At 40.4% G+C, this 15,885-nt stretch overlaps 1 protein-coding gene across 4 annotated transcripts in view; it reads left to right on the forward strand.

The window, feature by feature from the left end:
- Positions 1 to 15,885, forward strand: part of SGMS1 (sphingomyelin synthase 1) — a 274,978-nt gene that overhangs the window by 169,669 nt on the left and 89,424 nt on the right. Inside the window, exons 2-3 of one of the 4 annotated variants that reach the window (XM_021718847.1) lie at positions 9,984 to 10,084; positions 10,659 to 10,744. The exons of the other annotated variants lie outside the window; for them this stretch is intronic. The gene's annotated coding sequence lies outside the window, so the exon portion shown is untranslated. The remainder of the gene's footprint in view (positions 1 to 9,983; positions 10,085 to 10,658; positions 10,745 to 15,885) is intronic. 4 annotated transcript variants of the gene reach the window in all.

Consider the following 15,885-nt stretch of genomic DNA (forward strand, 5'->3'; position numbering starts at 1 on the left):
CAGTCCGCCCGCTCCAGGCGCGCGGCGGCCGCGCGCAAACTTGGTGCCCCGGGAACTTTCCAGGAGACGCGGCCGCGGGCGGGAGTCACCGTAAGTGCTGTTGCTCCTTCGGGGATGCTGTGGCTCTTCTTCAAAGCGCGCTCACGGGCGGCGGGCCCCGATGCAAAGCCGGGAAGAAAGCACCGGGCACAGCCATCAGGGCCAGTGCTTGTGCCCCGGCGAAGGAATGAGCGCACCTGAGCTAGCGCGGCGCAGGTGCCCATAGCGGGTCGGGTTTAGGGAGGCTCAGCCAGCGAAGGCTCTGCGCGTCGTCTGATGCTGACTGCTGTGATTTGAGAGCCAAGGGTCTGTGTGGGGGTGATCAAGACTTCCTGATGGGGGTTTGGGGAGTGGGATTGGATTTTTCAGGGTGATTACTGAAGTTTGGGGAAGTACTGGCTCTCTCAAACTCCAGACCCTGGGCAAACGGCCTTTCAGCTGCTCCTTTGGCCAGCTGGTGAATGAGCTCGGTACCAAGTGCCAGAAAGACGCACGTGCTCTGTGTTTTGGAGTAAGCATGTCTACTCCAAAGCTGTGCTTTCTGTCTTTTGTGGCCAGGTAAAATTACTCTTGTGGAATTTGTGGAAATAAATACACGGGGAAGAATGCATGGCATGCCTCTTTCTTCCTTCTCTACTTCTTTCTTCCCTCCCTCCCTCCTTCCCGCCTCCTTTTCTCTCTTTTTTAGAGACAGGGTCTTGTTCTGTCACCCAGGAAGTGCAGTGAGATGCTGTGTGTCCATTACTTCATTTAATTTTCACACTAGTGCTAAGACGTGGAGGTATTATTATCCCTGCCTTATAGTTGAAGAAACAGCTCACTGCAGCCTCGAATTCATGGGCTCAAGCGATCCTCCCCCCTCATCCTCTAGAGTATCTGGAGCTACAGACACGTGCCACCACACCTGGCTAAATTTTAAAACTTTTGTAGAGATGGGTTCTCATTATGTGGTGCAGGCTGGCATGTCTCTCTCTCTCTCTCTCTTGTTTTTGCTGTGTAGTTTCTTAAGTTGTACCAAAATAGAGATCTGGAGACCTAAGTTCTTTTCCTCTGAATGCTACAAGTAATTGCCATTACATTTTTAATCCAATGGAGTTGTCACTTTTAAATTGTTGTACAAATAAGTTCAGTGAGCTTCTTTTTTAAAAAGCTTCTTTTCTACATAAGAAATTAGTGAGCAGGTACCTTTACATGGTGCAAGTAACTTATTTTCTTGCAAGAGGCTAGGGAGGTGGAGTACAGAGAAAGCAGAATCTTGTGATTACTAAGGACACACACAGTGCAACAGAGAAGTTACCACGATCAGAAACACTGAATGTGTACTGGAAGGGCAGTTTATTGGTGTTCAGAAAACACGAAGGATGGCTGGAAAAATTGTGAACTGAACTATGAAGTTATGAATATGAATTAGTAAGTTATGAATAGTGTTACATTCTGCGTTTATGAAGATATAGGTTGTGATGCAGTCAAAAGATAGACTGTCATGGAGAAAGGGAGTGAGGAAGAAAATTCTCTGCAGCTGACTTTTTTCCTTTTTTTCTTTTTTTGAGTTGGAATCTCACTCTGTCGCCCAGGCTGGAGTGCGGTGGCATGCTCTAGGCCACCACAGCCTTGACCTGCTGGGCTCAGCCTTCTGTCTCAGCCTTCCAAGTAGCTGGAACTACAGGCTCATGCCACTGCACTCAGCTTATTTTTTGACTTATTGTAGAGACGAGGTCTTACCAAGTTGCCCAGGCTGGTCTCGAACCCCTGAGCTCAGGCAGTCCTCTCACCTCAGCCTCCCAAAGTGCTAGATGCAGCTGGCCTTTTTTAGATAGAAAAAGAAATTTCTTTGCAACTGAGTTTCCTAGGGCTATGACAAATCTGAAATAAGTCACTTCTAGATGGAATAATTAAAATAATTTGTTGAAAACTTTGTTACCCCATTAATTGTAAAACTCAGTTGCTTTGAGTTTAACTTACCTAATGCCACCGTGTGAAAGGTAACAGCCTAGAATCCTCTCTGTTTTGAGAAACACCTTGTGATGTTGGGAGAAGTGGCCTTATACTCTGATCTCAAGTCCGCTGGGGCAGTTGGAAAAGCCCCTTCAGGTGGTGAGAATGGGAACAAATTTTATTAAATCTCTAAGTTGCCTAGAATCTAAAGGGATAATTAAATTTGGATTTGTATTAGTTTCAACTGATAGTTGTATGAAAGTTGAATATTTAAGGATTTCCTTTACCAGGCACTGAGATGCTGTGTGTCCATTGCTTCATTTAATTTTCACACTAGTGCTAAGAGGTGGAGGTATTATTATCCCTGCCTTATAGTTGAAGAAACAGGCTCAGCAAGGTTATATAACCTGCTCCACATTTCACAGCTAGTTAATTTAGTTTATGTTGGAAGTTAGCATTCAAGGTTTGTTATTTTTCCCATGTGGCTCCAGTTGCTCCTAAAATAGTGTTGATTTTTCTGTGAGAAATGATCCAGAGGAGATTCTTGGTTCAAAGCAGATTTTTAAGTAATTTAAGAGCTCCTCATTGCCCCAGTGCCAAAATATCAAAGTTCAAGGGATGGTGCATTTACTCTAGAAGCTTGTGGTTTTCAAATATTAACCAAGCAAGCCCTACTCTTGATGAGCTCATTAATACCCATGACTTCCTTAGCGTTGCCGATCTCTGGTGACTGTCTCCTACTTTTTTTCTTGAAGCCCATTTAGATCTGGGCATAGTCTTCCTGCTCCTCACAGAGTGCAAATCAGGCTTTATCTAATTGTAAAACCAGGTGCTCGATCTGTGGATTTCCAACATTGACTCTCCTGTGTGTGAGTGCATACCTGAAGTATTTAATATGCTAGTTGAAACATTTAAAAATTTCTGTTAGCACCTAGGTTAGTGTTGAACCTGTTTAAGAATGGTGAGTTCATGAAGGGTGTATACCCTGTGTCACTAAAACTTTGTGGTACACAGATGGGAAAGTCTTAGTGTGTTTGACCGTGGCAGCTAATTTCTTAGAGAGTCCATCTGCTGGAGCATCTGTTGGCATGTCATAATGTAAGAGAACGATGCCACCTTCACAGAAGACCAGAAACTGCAGCATCTATTCCAGAACTGGGTGTTGCTCACACCCCTACCTCATCACCCTCACAGAACACCTACCCACCTTCCTAGGCCAAGCAAGAGTGTCCTGGCCACCTCCTTAAACCTTTCTAAATGCTAGCTGCTTTAAATGACTTGAATTCTTGAGGATGTTGAAAGAGCATGCCAGAGTGATGATAGAACCACTTGAGAAGTAGTATTGGAGAAATCATGGAGAGGGCCAAGTGTGCCAGGAGACTCAGTTTTCAAAATCGGGGAGATGGTAAATTCCAAAAACTCTAGCTTGAGAGTTTACGTTGGTGTCTAGCACAGTTGTAAATCATGTTTTTTGAAAGGTTGATTAGGATCACTTAGACAAATAAAAGTGATGATGGTGAATATCTAGCATATGTTTGCTAAGGATCATTGGCAGTTGGACAGATATATCAGGGCATTGCCATAGATATGGAATGTCTGCTTCAACAAAAAATTTAACAAAGTGGTACAGGTGTTCTTTATTCAAGATGGAAAAAGGTAGGGTGGACAGAAGCATAGATACATGGGTTTGTATCCTGTACCCAAAGAGGGATGATCAGTGGAACGATGTCAGACTTGAGCAAGGTGCCAACAGTGTGCCTTGACTATAGCACTCATTACAGCTGAGGGGAAAATTCACACATTAGTAGAGATACAGTATACAGAAGCAAGGGGGGTTAATCCCACAGTCCTTTGAAGCACTGTATGTAGACAATGGTTATAAATAGGGGTTTGGGGGCCAGACTATTTGAGCTCTTTGTGCCTCAGTTTCTATATTCATAAAATACAGGTAATAATAATAATACCTACCTCATAGGGATGTTGAAGATGATGAAGGATTAGATAATATCTGTATGAAGGGTTTAAATTAGAAACACACAATAAATTGTATATGTTAGGTGGGCTCAGTGGCTCAGCCTGTAATCCCGCGCTTTGGGAGGCCGAGGTGAGTGGATTGCCTGAGCCCGCGGATTTGAGACCCACCTGGGCAACTTGGTGAGACCGTATCTCTACAATAAATCAAAAACTTTCGCCAGGTGTGGTAGTGCACGCCTGTAGTTCCAGCTAATTGGAAGGCTGAGGTGGAAGGATCACCAGAGCCCAGCAGGTCCAGTCTGGGCGACAGAGTGAGACTCCAACTCAAAAAAAAAAAATTGTATGTTACCTGTTAGTCTTTTGTTGTTGCTACTTACTGCCTTTACTTCTTTTACTACAACTCCTTGGGGCAGTGTTAGGCACATTTCTGGGTTTGTATTTAGACACATGTCTGGAATTGGGGTAATCAGGTTCTGAAGAGAGTCTAGAAACTGTTACGTGTGTAGTGGTTCAGAGACATTGGGCATGTTCATCTTAGTGTGAAAGCTCAGAGACTTCTAGTCAGGTGAGGTCCACAGGGGGAGTGGGGAGGTTGAGAGAGTACTTATTTAATATTACCAATGTGATGAAATAGAGATGGTCAAATTTTGAATTCTATACTTTTTGTCCAGTTTAACAAGTGCTTTTTGTTAAGGGGCTGTAGCTTGATAGAAGTGAAATCTTATACCAAGGACTAAGGAGAGCTCTTTCTTATCTTTCAATCTAGATCAAGATCAGAACAATCTTTAAGCAGTCGTTTATCTTGGGCAATTAGTTTAGCTGAATGGTTCTCCATAGGGCACAGTTTTACCCTCCCCCCCGGGGATATTTTGTAATATCTGGACACATTTTTTATTGCTACACCTGGAGTGGGGAGATGTGCTACTCTCGTTCAGTGGGTAGCGGCCAGGGATGTTACTCAACATCTTGCAAAGCACAGCACAGCCCCCACAACAAATAATTATCATGTCCAGGATGTCAAAAATGTGTTTGAGAAACCCTGACTTGCCAGTTCAGTGTATGAGTGGGGGACCCCCAGAAACTTGGGATTTATTTATAAAAAATTGTGTATTGAAAATCAACTCTAAATGGATCAGAGACCTAAACGTAAAACCTCAAACTATAAGAACCTTAGAAAATGCAGGAGACACTCTTATGGAAATTGGAACTGGCAACCAATTTCTGATCAAAACCCCAAGTGCCCATGCCATAAGAGATAAGATAGACAGGTGGGACCTTATCAAATTGACAAGCTTCTGCAAAGTCAAAGAAACTGACAAGAGAGCAGGGAGACGGCCCACAGACTGGGAAAAAATATGTCTGACAGAGGCCTAACACCTAGGATCTACAAGGAACTCAAACGTGCTGAAAAGAAAAAAACAAACAGCCTCATTACAAAGTGGGCAAAAGATATGAATAGATAGTTCTCAAAAGAAGACATATGAGCAACCAACAGATACATGAAAAAATGTTCGGCCTCACTAGTCATCAAAGAAATACAAATTAAAACTACACTGAGATACCACCTAACTCCAGTCAGAATGGCCATCATCAATAACTCAAAAAATAACAGATGGTGGAGAAGATGTGGTGAAAAGAGAACACTTCTACACTGTTGTGGAAAACTGTGGCGATTCCTAAAAGTTCTAAAAGTTTCTAAAAATCAACCTTCTATATGACCCTGCAATCCCCCTATGGACAATATACCCAGAAGAACTCAAATCATTCTATAAAAAAGATACCTGTACACGTATGTTTATCGCAGCATTGTTCACAATAGCAAGAACATGGAACCAACCGTGCTGCCCATCAAAAGAGGACTGGATTTAAAAAATGTGGTACATATACACAGTGGAATATTATGCAGCCATAAAGAAGAACAAAATCATGAACTTCACAGTAATCTGGAGGGACTTAGAGTCTATAATACTGAGTGATCTTTCATAGAAACAAAGAACTGAGTATCACATGTTCTCACTCATAAGTGAACCTTGAACAACAATGAATACTATAAGAAAAGGACTGACAGTAGTGGGAAACTGCGGGGGTGTGAGGGGAGAGGTGGGATTGGCAGTAGTGGGAATCTGCCTGGGGAAGGGGGGACACACCTCATCAACAAGGGTACCTGCACAGTGAATATTTGTATACCTAACCCTGAATTGTAACCCACAATTTTAAAATAAAAAATTTAAAGGTGAAAAAAAATTGTGTATTTATTCTTACATGTTTAAACTTCATTCACCTGTTTGATGTAATATACTATACTCTCTGTTTGATGCAGTAACACCTGTTGAGATGGTTTTTCCACTGCTCAAAACAGTTTTTGAACTCGTCAATTTTGATGCCTTTTATTCTACTGTTTGTTGTTTCACCTCTTCCACATCGGCAAAACATTTCCCTTTGAGGACTTTTTTATTTGGGGAAACAAAAAATGTTGCTCGGGGCGAGATTGGGTGAATAAGAAAGGTGGGGTCATGCTGGTTTTTCTTCAAAAACTGCTGAACACTTAGCATGGTCTGGGCAGGTATGCTTGTAAATCACCCATCATGAAATGGGCATGTGTTGTAAGAATCTACAAAAAAAAAATTCACTGAAGCTGAACACAGCTTTTTACACTAACACTAGCTCTGATGACGATGGGTTTCTAGAACACTTTCCTAGTGGGGGAAGCCTGTACTACAAGGGACCCTGTAAGTACCCTCTAAAAGATAATTCCAGGTTTTTGGGGTCCCCCCATTTGTGCTTTTATTTGTGACATCTGACTACTAAACTCTGCTTTAATAATTTTATCAAGTAGCTTTGATAGTATGTTTATGAAAGGGCCTTTGAGAGTTAATGTACACTGAAACCTGCAAGTGATACAGTGTATACATTTTATTAACACAGTAAAATACCATTTGCCATACTTCCAGGAGGAATATATTACAGTGGATCCGGAGTCAGATAAACCTTTGCTGGAATCTCAGCCCCATCGGTTTCACCTGTTGTGTGATTTGGGGCAAGTTTCTTTTTTTTTTTTTCAGTCTCTGCAGATTTATTGTTGAGTAAACTTCTTTATATAATACAGAACAATTAAAGCTAACCAATTGCAACAGATAAATAAGCCTGCCGATTATACACAAAGCTTTTTGCCAACCATATAATTCAGCCAGTTGTCAAAATTCCAAAAACAAAGAATCCAAATACTTCCAACATACTAGTGGTCACTCAGACTACCATATAAATTTGTAGTACTAGCCAATGACCTTGCTGGAAAAAAGCATTAAGTGGGCAAGGCTAGACACACACCTATGTCACCAGCATTTGTTTTTTTTCCACCCCAAGGCTAGAGAATGCCTGGTTAAAGCTTGACCAGAAAACTCAAAAGTAACTGTTACTGCTCTACTATTCTTAGAATTATTTAAAGTCTGAATAAAGAACCTACTGGTTATACATTCTAAGGTCTACCAGATACTACCAAAAAATTTAGCTACATGAAGTATTGCTAAATATAAGTGTAATTTACAAAGCCACTTAAGTCTCATTAACATTTCTGATTAACATCTTTGATTACTTTGCACCAGTCTGGCAAAATAGAATGTTGATGGTCAGGAACTACAAACCTAGCTTGACAATGAACAGGTCTTTGCTCAGAATAAGGCAATCCATTTGGAGAAATAGAGGAGTATATGGGCTGGAAAATTTTGGAAAATAGGGGAATAAAGAAGATATACATGTAAATTATGTAGCACAGTCCTTGGGCACGGTAGTAAATGATAACTTTTTTTAAAATTTACATTTTTTTGAGGTGATAGAATTGAGTGGTGCTTGTGAAGTCATGTAAGATTTGGAAAGAGGATAGATATGGAAATAGGACTTTCTTTTTAATAGTTAAAACATTAAAAAGAGCCGGAGGTGGTTCTTGTCTTCCAAAGAGGATAAAGTCTTAGAGGGGTAAATGTCTCTGGCGGCATTACTTTGGCCTTGTAGGGAAGGAAGAGAGTATGTGCTAAAGTAGGTAAAAAGCACCTATTAGAGGGAGGCAGAAGTTGTAGGGAAAGTAAGAGGCATATACTTCACGGTGGTCTGGAACTAACCAAGAATATAACTTCTGTGTTTGTGAATTGTTCTCTAAAAACTTATAATATTTGTTTTAAGCAGTGTAATTCAATTTTTCATCTTATTCTTGATATTAGGGTTTCTTAAATACATTTTTCAGTGCCTTAAGACGTAAGCAACACTCATCCAGTGTATGTGCAAATGGATCAGTTTTGTCCTCTTATTGATTTACTGTACCCCTCAGCCTCCCCCAAAAGTATCAGGCTTTCATGCGGTCACTCTTTTATCACCTCTGCTTCGGTGTCAGCCACAAAACTTAGAGTTTGAAGACCTTTTGCGAGCCCACTGTTTTCCTGCTCTGGCTGCCTGTAGCTTGTCCCTAAGAGCAGTTGACAGTTGTGTAGATTTGACTTACGGATGTGTGTGTGTTTTTTTTAAATGAGATGATCCAGATGGGAAGCTTTTGGAGTATTCATAGTCTACCTGCTGTCTGCCTTGCAAAAGTGGATGCTTTGTCATTTCTGTTAATTTTCCAGAGAGGTAGCAATAAGAGGCCCAGCAATGAGAAGTTCTGTGTCTTAGGAAAAGTTTCTTATTCCCGTTGGAGAATTGAAGTTAGTGCCTTTTTTTTTGGGAAAGTATTTGCAATTTATTTTCCTTCTCTGGGTCCATACTGTATTGGAACTGAATTGTGTCAGCCACTTGTGAACTTGTGACCAGAACCCTCAATTGGAGCACATGTTAGTGCACTCTGCCCCAGCAGCTTGCCTCTCTGTGGGCGTCTGGGAGAACTCTTTCCTCTGAAGCAGTGGGGAGAGTTCACAGCAGGCTCATCCCACGAGAGGCGGGCTGCCTGGAGGAAGCACAGCAGTATTCCTAAGCAGCATGTGAAATGGACTGACTCAGAGATAAAACACACTTCTGAGAAATGTATAACACACCCTACACCTGTTAGTGTTTGGAGGCCTTCATTAAACTAACCTTCAAGCTTATCGAACTCTCCTGATCATACAGATATTCCAGACTCTCATGGCCTCAAGCCGCCCCAGAGTTGCTGGTAAGCAGTGTTGGCTAATAACTTAGTGATTCTGCAGGAAATAATCCTGAACTGTCCATACAGAACTGCATGCCTCTGTGGGATCAAAAAGCAGAGAATTTGATAGTCACACCAAGCTGAAAGTCAAGTTAATAATAAATAAACTTGAAGAAAGACTAGGCAGATTATAATTTAATAGTACCAGTGACTACAATTCTTGAGACCTGATAGGTGGTGATTTCTCTACGTTTTACTTTTCATCGCTGATTTCTCAGATTGTAAATTACCATGAGACTGTAAATTACCATGCACTGCTTGAAATGTTGCTGAAAATGTTTGGAGGATGACTATGTATTTGCAAGGCTCCCAGGCATCACCTTGTTATAATTCTGCAGTATTTGGTACCAAAATTCCAAGTTCTAGACTTGTGCTGAGTCAACAGATGTAAAGATAGATTTCTTTGCATTTTGAGGGAAGGCTTTCACCAAAAGGCCCAAACACATTCTAGACACAGAAGGAGCAAAAAGGTAAGTCAAGATGGAGTAGAACGTTATGCCTCATTAGCCATGTTCTCCTGTTAGCTTGTATTTGTTAAAGACTTTAAGCCTGGCATTTAATGAATTCTTTAAATATAGGGTGTGAGTATTTCATTTGTTTGTTTTGAAGAGGCCCCACTGCCTTCCTTGGAATTTCATTGGTTAGTGGCTCCCAACACAAGTGTGGTGTGTGTGTCATAGATGAGGGCCCTCAGGCAGACCCCTTCCCCTCTTTTGAATTTGGAAAGATCTAACCCCAAAAGAAACTGTAAGAGAAACCTCTAATGAATGGATCACAGTAAAGCTACAAAGTAAATAAAGTGATTAAATGGCTTCCGGGGCAGAATTATAATTTGGTTAAAGTCACTAACATGTTACTCTGACAGGAAATTTGTTTGAAGAGGAATTTAGAGAAGTAGAGCTTGGAGACTGGGATGGGAGACCGAGTGTGAGAGGCCAGCCTGGCCTGTCCACAGAGAAGTTACAGGTAGGTCCTAGTGCAGTACTGATAGGTCTTTGTGTAGATCTTTCTTATGGTGGGGCTGTGTGTGGGCTTCAGACCTGAACTGGAGTTCCGTCTTGCCTTCACTGGTGAATAGCACTAAGCCTACTTTAACCTCAATGCACAGGGTCAGGCCACACAGAAGCCACAGAATGTATTTCGTTCCATGCTCACTCTGCATCCTTCTGATGGTAATATGGCCACTTTATGTTGCTGACACATTCAGAGACACACTGATCAGCAGGTGCAGGCATCCAGTCTACATCATGGCTTCTAGTTCTCAGAATAAGATATTAAATAGGCGTTTTTACTTTAATGCCACAGTGAGTGTTGTTAGCACGAACCCTTTCCTGGTCATCATATTTATGGATTTGCATGATTAAGGGCCAGCCTTGGACTGTGACGAGTCCACCAACATGGGCTGCACACCAAGGACCAACTAGCTTCTCTAGGATTGCTTATCTTTGCCTTGAGTGCCCTTTTCTACCTGATTTGTAAAGCACGTATGCAAGGACCATCATAATACCATTATCTGTTTTTGCTTTTGTTTTCAATTTAGAAAGCACAGAGAAGACAAATGAGTGCCACTGAATGGTTGTTTATTCATGCTGGAAACGTGATGTTCATTGAGTGACTCATATTTTTGTAAGTAAAGCAAACTAGGTAGGATACATTGGTTATAGTTATAATTCAGCATAACCGAATTCTTGCTTTGCTAGTTAGTGTGTCCTATAGTTCTCGTTTAAATTGCACACATTTCCAAACAACTACAGAAATTCCCCAATCAAAGCAGTTCATAGTCATAACTTCACAGAATTTTTCAGTGTTGTTTTTATATTGCTAAAGGTCTTGTAGATTTATGAAGATTACTTTTATTTGGTTCTCAGGATAATAGGCTGTATATAGTTTTCTTGGGCATTTGTGTTCCAGAAGCTGTGGATGTATGTGTGGTACTTATATATAAGTTTACTTATATATGACCATCCTTTTAATGTTCTTATATTCCCATTCATACGCTGAAACAGTGTCCTGCAGTTGTCTACTACTCATCCTTAGCGTTTACTTTTAGGAGCAGAATTTTTGGGGGCATTGGGAACCATTTGCTTTGATTATGTCCATGTAGAGGAGATATAAAATTAAATGTTGCTGACCGTGAAACTAGTCTTCACCAGTTTACTTCAAAGGGAATGTCTGTCACAGTTTCAGTAGTGCCAGGATAGATGGAACTCTGGCATATGAAACCATATGGTCCCTGGAAGACTCTAGAGGAATCTTCTTGGGAAAAGAATAAGGAATGGACTGGGGCAGGGAATAATAATTCAACAGGGAATTATTCCCACTGGGTTGAAGAATTGGAAAAATACAAAGATACAGTTAGAAGGAATAAGTTCTCATGTTTGATAGTAAAGTATGATGAGTGTACTGTAGTTAAAAGCAATATGTTGTTAACACAAGGGTGGGATCGATAGTTGAGGGGCATGGCTAGGGGGAAGGAAAGAGGGAGGTAACACGATGTGTACCTGGTTCACTACCAGGAGAGAGGGCTAACTAGAAGCCCAAACTCTACCTGTGTGCAGCCTACTTATGTTGCAAACCCTCTTGTACCCCACAACTCTAAAGTAAAAGTTAAAAAGCAAAAACAATGTATTGTATATTTTGAAATAACTCAAGGAGGAGACCTGACATATTCCAAGCATATAGAAATGATAAAAACTGGAAGTGATGCATACCCCAGATACCCCGACTTGATCATTACACATTCTACACATATAACAAAATATCATGACAAAATTTTTATACCCCATAAATAGGTAAAATATTATGTATCAGTTAACAAATAGAATAGGAAAAACAAAATAAGAATTCGAACTTTGCTTCTTTCCAAAGAGAGTGTCTCTCCTTACTCTCCGGGTCAGAACTCTGGTCTATACCTTTCTTCAACCGTTAGCCATATGCAGGTATTTAAATTAATTGAAATTAATCACCTGAGTTACACTAAGTACCTTTCAAGTGTTCAGTAGCTATGTGTGGCTAGTGGCTACTATATTGGGTAGAATAGAGACAACAATTTCATCATCTCACAAAGTTCTATTGGACAGCATTGTGCTGTACATTGTCTAAATAAGGGAGCTTCTTTTTGAATGAATTTTTCCATATATAGATAATATTTAAGGATGATAATGCAGCCAAAAAACTTCAGCCTTAGAGGAACTAGATATTAAGGCATTGGATCCATTTTCAAGGAAGGCCTATATAAATCAAAACATTTCAAGGGTTTAACTCTGGCTCTTTTAGGCCAAAGGAAGTATATGATTTTAGGTTTCCTCAAGTTAGCAGGGCAACTAAATGCCGTGAATCTTTAGCATGTGTATATATGAAGCCATTCTATTAAAACTGGTTAGTCAGGACCTAATGGGGGGGCACTTTTATTCATAGTAGAGGGAAGTTAGTGAAGTTCCTTCCACAGGAAGTGGTGTAGTAGGAAGGTGAGTAGGTGTGTTGAAGAAACCCAGAGATAAGCAACTGCAGGAAGTCATTACCAGTTCAGGGCTAGAGGGACAATTGGAGGAGGCTGGTTTGGAGCTCAGGGCCAGATAGGAGCTGAAGCCACAAAGATATAAAGATAACCAGTGGGGAGGAAAGTGAGAAGTGCTCCAGGTAGCTGCTGCAGCTCCTAGTTTTCTCCTAGAAGCTTTCTCCTAGAATGCAGAATTAAGGGCTTCCTCACCTGGATGTTCATTGGCATATTCTGTGGTGCATCACTTAGCAAATCAAGAGAGGTAGAATAGTTTAAGGCCATGCAGCTAGAGACAGAACTGGAAAAATGCAAAGTTATTTTATAAGCAGTTGAAGTTTTCATTATGAATTTTCCTCTGTAAACCAGGTATTCTACTATTTTAAAAAAATTATCATCTGTAACAAGGGGTTGGAGCAATGATAGATTGGCTAATAAGAAGCAGACAGAACTCTATGGAATATAAACATTGCGGATACAGGGAGCAGCCACTACCCCTAGGGCTGACATAGAGGACCCAAGGAAGAGACCAGCCTCCCACCCCTCTCAGAGATGAGATCCAGACCTTGTTGGAGAGGACACAACCTTGGCTCACTGCATGACAGAGAAGTTGTTGTAGTGCCATACCAGCAGCACTTCCTAAAACCTGCCTTCCAGACCTTGCTGAAAAATCCATCCTTTAGGGTGCCAGGGAAAGCTGTTGATGGGGATATGTCTAACTGGAGGCACTCCGCTACAAAACTGCTTTTTAAGACAGGTGCACATGCTGCAGGAGCCTGCTAGGTGATGACACGAGGACCAGGAAGCAAAACTCCTTCCTGCAATGTCTCCCCAGCATCTTCTACTGACAAAACTTAAACATTATGCCAGCTAGACAATGGAAAATACTTGGCCATTGCTTTATTAAACTCTGGTGTGTCCATGTGGCTCTTTGAGCTATGGTCGCCATGTTTCTTGGCTTTGGTCCCCTACCTTGGGGAAGTGAATCTCCTCTCTCTCTAATTTGCCTTCTAAATAAACTATATATTTCCAATATAAAAAAATAAAATGAAAAATACTTAAAGGGCCCAGATACTTTGTTACAGATCAGACAATTAAGGGTGAATTTGTAGCTGAGTGGTAGTAAATTAATAACTGACACGGCAGGGGGTGGGGGGTGTGGTGGAGGAGGAGCTCACCCTTCTTCTCAGCGCCTTTAGTTTTTGCTTGTTCAACTAGGTAATTGCACATGGTGTATATATATTTGGGTGGGTTTTTCCCTACAGTGGTGCTTCATCATTTTCCTCAGACAACTCACACCTTGTGGTTTTATTCCAGTGTTATTCAGTTAGTGATTTATTGCTAAGGGGCTGCTGAGGATTAAATTTCTTAGTTTTCTTTAATATGTTTGCTTCTTAAACCTTAGACAAATACATGGATAATCAAGAATTAGGGTCACATTTTGAAATGATATTCAGCTAAATGACATTCCTGGCTTCTGTTTAATGCCTGTGAAGATATGTAGCACAACCCAGAATCTTAGTTGTAGGTGAAATAATTCAGTGTGGATTTCTCTCTTAGGCTATATAAATATTTGCCAAACAATTTCATAATACATTCTGGGATTATGTCTTATTTTTACAAGGTGGATTTTTTGTTTAGTTTGTGAGTACATTTCTTTACTACTTCCTGGTGAATTGGGATGACAGTTCTTCCAAAAGATCTTTTTTTTTTTTTTGAGTTGGAGTCTCACTCTGTCACCCAGGCTGGAGTGCAGTGGCATGCTAATGGCCACCCCAGCATCAATCTGCTGGGTTCAGGCAATCCTTTCATCACAGCCTTCCAAGTAGCTGGAACTACAAGCACACGCTGCTATGCCCAGCTAATTTTTTTTTAATTTACGGTAGAGATGAGGTCTCGCCAAGTTGCCCAGGCTGGTCTTGAAACCGTGGGCGCAAGCAATCCTCTCACCTTGGCCTCCCAAAGTGCTGGGATTACAGGCTTGAGCATCTGCACCTGGCCCAAAAGAGCCTTGTAAAGATTTTTCCTCTGGGTTGTTTTCCACATTTCACAGCTTTGAACTGCTAGATTTCTTTGTGGCTTCTTGCTCTGTAACACCATGCAATGCATAATTTTTCATTTTGTTAAAACATTAGAAAGGGAGAAATACTCAGCCTTGCTCTTGAACCCAGGTTGATACTTGATCTGTCTCCATGAGTGTTGCCTTCTTTTTCTCTGCTTCATCTCTTTTTTTGTTGTGTTTTTGTTCTTCAGAACTCTCCTAAAAAGCCTTTCACTCATTAAATATATTTTGGGAGGTTCAGATGTTGCTGTTTATTACAAATGCTTTAAGTTTCTTGTTTTATTTTTTAAATTCGATTTAGTTGAGGAACAAAGTATAACAAGAAAAGATAATTGTCTGTAATCTTACATCCAGGTAACCATGATAACATTGAAAATAAGTAAAAATAGCATATGTACTTGGTTAGTATATAAATGATATCAAATGGTACAAAAAGAGATGTAAAAGACCCTCCTCACTGTAACTATTATTACATTTCTTGTGATTTCTTCCAGGAAAAAATATTTTTGGCATGTATCTGCATTTAATCTGACTTCCTGCTTTTTGCATTTTTTAATAAAGGGATTAATATACATACTGTTCTGTAGCTTCTTTTTTTACGTTTCCTAAGATATTAGAAATATTTCCTGTCAATACATACAAATCTTTATTTACTTTAAAGATGGTACAGTGTTTCATTATATGGATGTATAATAATTTATTTCATCATTGCTTTATTTCTGGATATTTTAGTAGTTGCCAGATTATTGGAGAGTTGTATTTAACTATTGAGTCTATTACAGTCTGCCTTTCTGTAAATACTTTTGTATAAATATCTTGCTGAATACCACCTGTAGGTTAAGTTCCTGTGAGTGGGATTGCTACATCAGTGCATTAATGCATTTTACATTTTTATAAACATCGCCAATTTGTACTTCAGAAAGGTTACTGACTTTTTTTCTGTTTTGGTTTTTTGTTTTGTTTTGTTTTGTGAAGAGATAAGGTCTCACTCTCTTGCCCAGACTGGAGTGCAGTGGGGTGCTCGTATCTCATTGCAGCCTCAAACCCCTGAGCTTAAGTGATCTTACCACCTCAGCTTCCTGAACATCGCCATGCTCACCTAATTTTTGTTGTTGTTGTTATAATAATAATTATTATTATTTTTATAGAGATAGGGTCTCACTATGTTGCCCAGGCTTGTCTTGAGTTTTGAATTCCTGCCCTCAAGCA

This window comes from Carlito syrichta, unplaced genomic scaffold (assembly GCF_000164805.1).
Source record: "Carlito syrichta isolate Samal-C Ts95f unplaced genomic scaffold, Tarsius_syrichta-2.0.1 Scaffold313881, whole genome shotgun sequence".
In the NCBI taxonomy this organism is placed as follows: Eukaryota; Metazoa; Chordata; class Mammalia; order Primates; family Tarsiidae; genus Carlito; species Carlito syrichta.